Below are 6008 nucleotides of genomic sequence, written 5' to 3'. Positions count from 1 at the left end.
CTGTGTAAACATGGGCATAAAACAGAACATATGTTATAGGAAATAATCACAAGCAATTGTTCATCTCAATGACTTATTTCAGATTTAGAATTTTTAGGACTTTAGAAGAGTATTAGGCTCCTTATACAATAGGTTTCCTATCTCTCCAGGAAACGTATGAATATTCATACCAAGTGAGATGGAGACAATAACTATCCTCACAAAGTTCAGGTCTAAGTGAGAAGAAAACTTTGGTTTCAGAGCCTTGAACTTTAAAGACAATGCCTTCTATTCCAGTATTTCATGGAGAACTAGGATACTAGATTAAGTGAAGAAGTAAGTTGTACTTAGAATGGTTTGATCCCTTTACTGGAATGTGCAGATAATAATTACTGGCAGAGATCAGGGGGAGTGAGGGTAGAGGTAGAAATACAAAATTATCAAGGCCTGCACTGAGGGAAAAGAGTTGTGGGAAGTTTTACAAAGGGCAACTGTAATGTGTGTGAGATTTTGAGAGAACTAGGAAAAGATGATGATTTTGGGAAGTTCTGTGATATATTATTAATATGAATGGCTACCCTTTGGTCTTTTCCAAGAGAATTCAGAAAAGGTTTAATTTTATTTTCAAAAAAAATTTTAATATTGACCTAATGTTTCTTGAATGCCTCACCAAGAAAACTTGGGCCAGAAGAGTAGCCTTTATGTGTATAACATGAGAACAAAATTAAAATAAAATTTTTGAAGGGCAAAGTTTTCATGAAACATTGCAGAATAAATGCTGATTATGAGCCAAGACACATAGGCACAATGGCAACGACAGAGTTGATAAATGAAAAATACTTGTCCCTTAAATCATGGCAGCATCAGTTATAAATACTACTACTACTACTACTACTACTACTACTACAACAAATACTAGTGTTGTTATAGTTCTTAAAACTTGCTACAAAGTTACCTCTGAGTCAGGTTGCTATTTGATCCCCAATATCCATATCATTCTTCTTCTTTGGTGGTTCAATCCCATTTAAAGTTGGCAAATAAAAACTGGAATTGAAAATCAAGAACCAAAACATTCCTAACCTGCCTTGCAGTTATATGTGGCCATTTGGCTTAGATGGGGTCAATGAAGTGTAAGCCTAAGTGTCATGTGCAACCTTTAGGAAATATCCTTAAAGGAAGTTGGTGTAGATTTCTGACCCTCCTCCTTCCTGTGGCTGGAATGCAGACAGGATTCCTGTCTTGAGTGGTGACATTGTACTAGGAGGTAGAACTCATCATGCTTTGAGGATGATGAGTTTATGTGAGAGAATCCCTGATGACTGTAGAGTCCCACAGACCGTTCCTAGACTGCTTCCCTCTAAACTTCCGTCGTGTACAAGCTGCTATGATTTTGGTTTGCTGACATCTCCAGATGAACCCAGCTCTATTTCAAAACACCAATAAATGCAAGAAAATCCGGGCCAAACAGAGTTCAAATGAAATGACCCAGTTGTTTAAATTCAGAAAAGAATGTTTAATAGACATGAAGGAGACATGACTGGAAAAGAAAAAAGAAAAAAGCTGTTCTCTGAAAGTAGGCTGCACACTTAATGAAAGGTATTAAACTTTGAGGAAAAGCCCCATTTGGAATGCTACTTCTCAAGGGTGTCTATGCCTCTGAAATTATTTCATTTAATTGCAAAGAGCGCCTCGCCTATAATATCTCACCTGATTTCTGCTGGTTAGGTGTTGCATGCAACCAAAAAGGGTATTTAAGTACATTTGGGAATTCACAAAGGAGATCCTGTTCTGCCTATAAAATGGTTGAAATAGTGCAGCTGACATTGACTTGAGAATAAAAGAAAAAAAAATTTTAATGTGCCTTCAAGTCAAGTTGTTGTTATTGTTTGTATTTTGTGTGCTTTTTTTTTACCAATATTAAAATTTATTGCAAAGCCACAGTAATCAAAAGAGCATGGTACTCGGGAAGTGGCTGTGGCTCAATCAGTTGGGCTCCCGTCTACCATATGGGAGGCCCTGGGTTCTTTTTCCGGGGCCTTCTTGTGAAGGCAGGCTCGCCCACGCAGTGCTGAAAGCCGCCTGGCCCGTAAGCACCACAGAGCGCTGCCCAGCCCACAGGCACCACGGAGCACTGCAGAGAGCTGACTAAGCAAGGTGACACAGCAAAAAAAGGAGACAAGCAAAAAACACACACACACACAGAAAAAGCACCAGCACATGGACAAAGAGAGCAGACGGCAAGCAAGCCACAAGGTGGGAGGAGAAATAAAAATAAATAATTTTAAAAAAAAAAAGAAGAGTATGGTACTGGCACAGGACAGATATATAGAAAAAATATGGAACAGAAAAAGAAGGTAATACTCTACATGGATATAGTACTATCATCTCATTAAAATCCATTCAAATTTTAAACATTTCACAGCACATAGTGAAAAAAAATCGAGCACTTTAGTATCTTATACAGTCTCCTCCTCTGCTTAAAGAAGTTAGTATCAGTGAGATGATACAATTTTTTTTCTTTTACATGTCACAGCAGGGGAGTGGAGAGAGGGTGGGTGGAGATGATTATCCAGCTTCTGGGTCAGGTCATGATCCCTCCAAAACTGTATGCAAAATGTATGTGTAGGTAACTTTTTCTGGGGAGAGAGTGTTTAGCATTTGCCAAATTCTCAAATGAGCTCAAGACAATGAATAGAGGTTGGCTAATGCAGACCAGTTGCAGAGGCCATAAAGCCTGGTTGACAGACTATTATCAGCTGCCACAAGAAGTACCAGTGGAGTTGTCACCAACAAAGGTCAGCTAGTGAGCATGAAGACTGACCCTCCTTACAGAGGGTCCCTAGTGAAGACCTCAAGAGGTTTAGACATAATATATAATTAAAGCTATAGAAGAAAAGCAAACAATGACTATTATCTAACACTGGAGCACTGGGGGTCTATCTCATTTTCTAATCCTGAAATCTTTGTTATGTTGTCAGAGGCATTTAAAAATAGTATGGTCCTCCCAGTTACAAATCTTACCATTTACTTTGCTCCGAAGTACTGGATTTGAAAATAACTGTCAGTATTGAGGTGTGTCATTTAGAATACTCAAGAAGGGTCTTATATCTGTTAAGCAGAGAGAATGATCCCAGACACGCCCAGCTTTCTACAAATGACGGCTTGAGGGCTGAATAACACTTGCAAAAGTGCTTTGAGATCTTCATTATTATTACGCTAGCTATATTGTTAAAGCTCAGTACACTTACCAGTACTTACACCACTCTCACTGAATTTCAGAGTTGGGAAATACATAAATCTGACCTTCATCCTATCAGAGACTTTGAACTTACAGAATCTGGAAATGTTCTATTGATGTTAACATTTCATTTTGTCCCAATTGCTATTGACCCTAAAGAGAATGCTCCAAATTTCTTTGTCATACACATTTATCTAATACTTATTTAATCCTGGCTTTGGTCAAGGTCATTCATGATGTAGAAGGCATCCACTGTAGGGAGGGAGGGGTGACAGACCTACTGTTAGTCTACTCCTTTCCAGTAATAAACTCTAGGAAGAGGGCAAGGATTCTGTTTTATTCATTGCCTGGCAACCAACAGGTGCTCGTAAATAATTGTTAAATAAATTAATAAAAACTCTAGAATGTGGTCAATGCATGGCAATAATGCTCCCAGTGATACTTCGAAATGCTAACCAAAACACCACTTATTGGAAATATATACACAATCTAATAATTTGAGCATCATTTTAAAGAAGCTAGTTTAAAATATGTTTTGGACAATGTTTTTTTAATATTTTATGTATGTAAAATGTACAAAATGTTATCTTCTTTCATGTGTGACTTTAAAAGTTAATTCCAATTTAATTTAAAAAATAACTTTTATTGCATTTTATTACAAAAGCAATACATATTATTTGCATTTTTGAGCACAATTTTATTATATCCAGGAGATAAACTTTTCTCCAGAGAAATGCATCTCTTATTTTATACTTATAATAAAAAATAAGGGAAAAAAGTATTCAAAAGAAATCCACTGTGCCTTGACATAGTTATTATCCTTTTATAGAAGACAGATATCTACATTCTAGAAATTTTTTTTTAGATTTCTTTTTTTTTTTTTTTTTTTATTTAATTCCCCTCCCCTCCACCGGTTGTCTGTTTTCTGTGTCTTTTTGCTGCGTCTTGTTTCTTTGTCCACTTCTGTTGTCATCAGCGGCACGGGAAGTGTGGGCGGCGCCATTCCTCGGCAGGCTGCTCCCTCCTTCGCGGCTGGGCGGCTCTCTCCATGGGTGCACTCCTTGCGCGTGGGGCTCCCCTACGCGGGGGACACCCCTGTGTGGCAGGGCACTCCTTGCGCGCATCAGCACTGCGCGTGGGCCAGCTCCACGCGGGTCAAGGAGGCCCGGGGCTTGAACTGCGGGCCTCCCATGTGGTAGACAGACGCCCTAACCACTGGGCCAAAGTCCGTTTCCCCATTCTAGAAATTTAAGTTAAGGTAATCCTATGGTGAACTTAAATGCTCAAAATGTCTAAATTTCCACCCCCAAATGACAACACAAATCACATTACATTGTAATTAAATACATACAAACATTAATATGGAACATTTAAAAAATGCTTTTCATGGGTGGAATAAATAGCTAAATAGAAATATTAACTGATAATCAAAAGACAGGGAGCGGATGTGGCTCAAGCCGTTGAGTGCCTGCTTCCCATATGGGAGGTCCCAGGTTCTGTCCCCAGTGCCTGCCAAAAAAACAAAAACAAACAACAAGCAAACAAGCTGAAAAACCAACCCAGGGGAACTGATATGGCTCAGAGGTTGAGTGCCAGTTTCCCACGTACAAGGTCCCAGATTTAATCCCCAGACCCTGGTACCTCAAAAAAAAAAAAAAAAAAAAATGAGTATATAGATGCAGAAAGAAACCTGCATCATGAGAAAAACAAAATCATTACAGTATAGCATGGTATAAGCCAGAGGAAAATCACCTGCTCCAGAGCAGAGTAAGGAGCCTTTCTGAAGGCTGCTTTTTATGTATAAAATAAGCCCCTAGTTACGGGTTGCTGAACTGCCTGCAGCCCAGTGCATCACATCTAAGGTTGACAGAGCCCTGTATCACCGATTCACTCTTGTGCCCAGTAAGTGGGCCTCTAAATGAAAAGGAAAATATTATTTTTAAGCCAAAAACTTACTATTCTTAAACAGATTTTTCTTATAAGATATCCTTCGGGGCTTGCACACCCTCCTTCAGAAGTGGTGACCTTAAAATCACATTAACAGAGACATACTTAAACATTTGACAGTCACTGATTTAGGGGATAGTTATCTGGCTTTGCTTTAGGAGAAACCAAATGACTAATACATTGAGGGTAACTGAGAGGCAGACATCAGAACGGCTGCTCTTGAAGTCACAGCCACTGCTTTCTTAGAGACTACATCACAGTGACAGAACTTACAGCTGTCCTGAAGCCAAAAGAAATCTCTTGCAGAGCTGATGCCCAAGGAACCTTCTTTACTTCTTCATGTGAACTAAATGGCACCCTACCTTTCTCTCTACCCCTCATTCCCAATCACCCAGGAAAACTACATTAGCATGCTGCAGTTGTGAGTGGCACACACCACCAGGTAGAAAACATAATAGCTGCAAAAGAGAACTCAGAAGATGGCTACCCATTTTGGGAATTCTTACAGTCACATCCTGCCCTCTAGGAGCCTGGAATAAGAAAACTCTAAATGAAAAGGTTGCTACTGCTACTGCTCTGCCATTGCCACTGAAGATATCCACCATTCACCGGGTGAATCCGTCTCTGGTTTCCAAAGTGGCAATACACATGTGTATTGGACTCTAGCCTGCTTGCCTAGAATGAATGCAGAATAGAGACCAGCTCTTACCCACTCAGAAAAGGCTTTCTGGGGTTTGGCCCTTTTACTTGGAAACCCATAAATGAGGTGTATTTAAACTCGAGGCAAAGAATAGTCATCTAGGGTAGTCTATCACAAGTGGCATAGTAAATGCCCAGACATAAA

Source organism: Dasypus novemcinctus, chromosome 13 (genome assembly GCF_030445035.2).
Source record: "Dasypus novemcinctus isolate mDasNov1 chromosome 13, mDasNov1.1.hap2, whole genome shotgun sequence".
NCBI classification, from domain to species: domain Eukaryota; kingdom Metazoa; phylum Chordata; class Mammalia; order Cingulata; family Dasypodidae; genus Dasypus; species Dasypus novemcinctus.
This window is presented reverse-complemented; position numbering follows the sequence as displayed.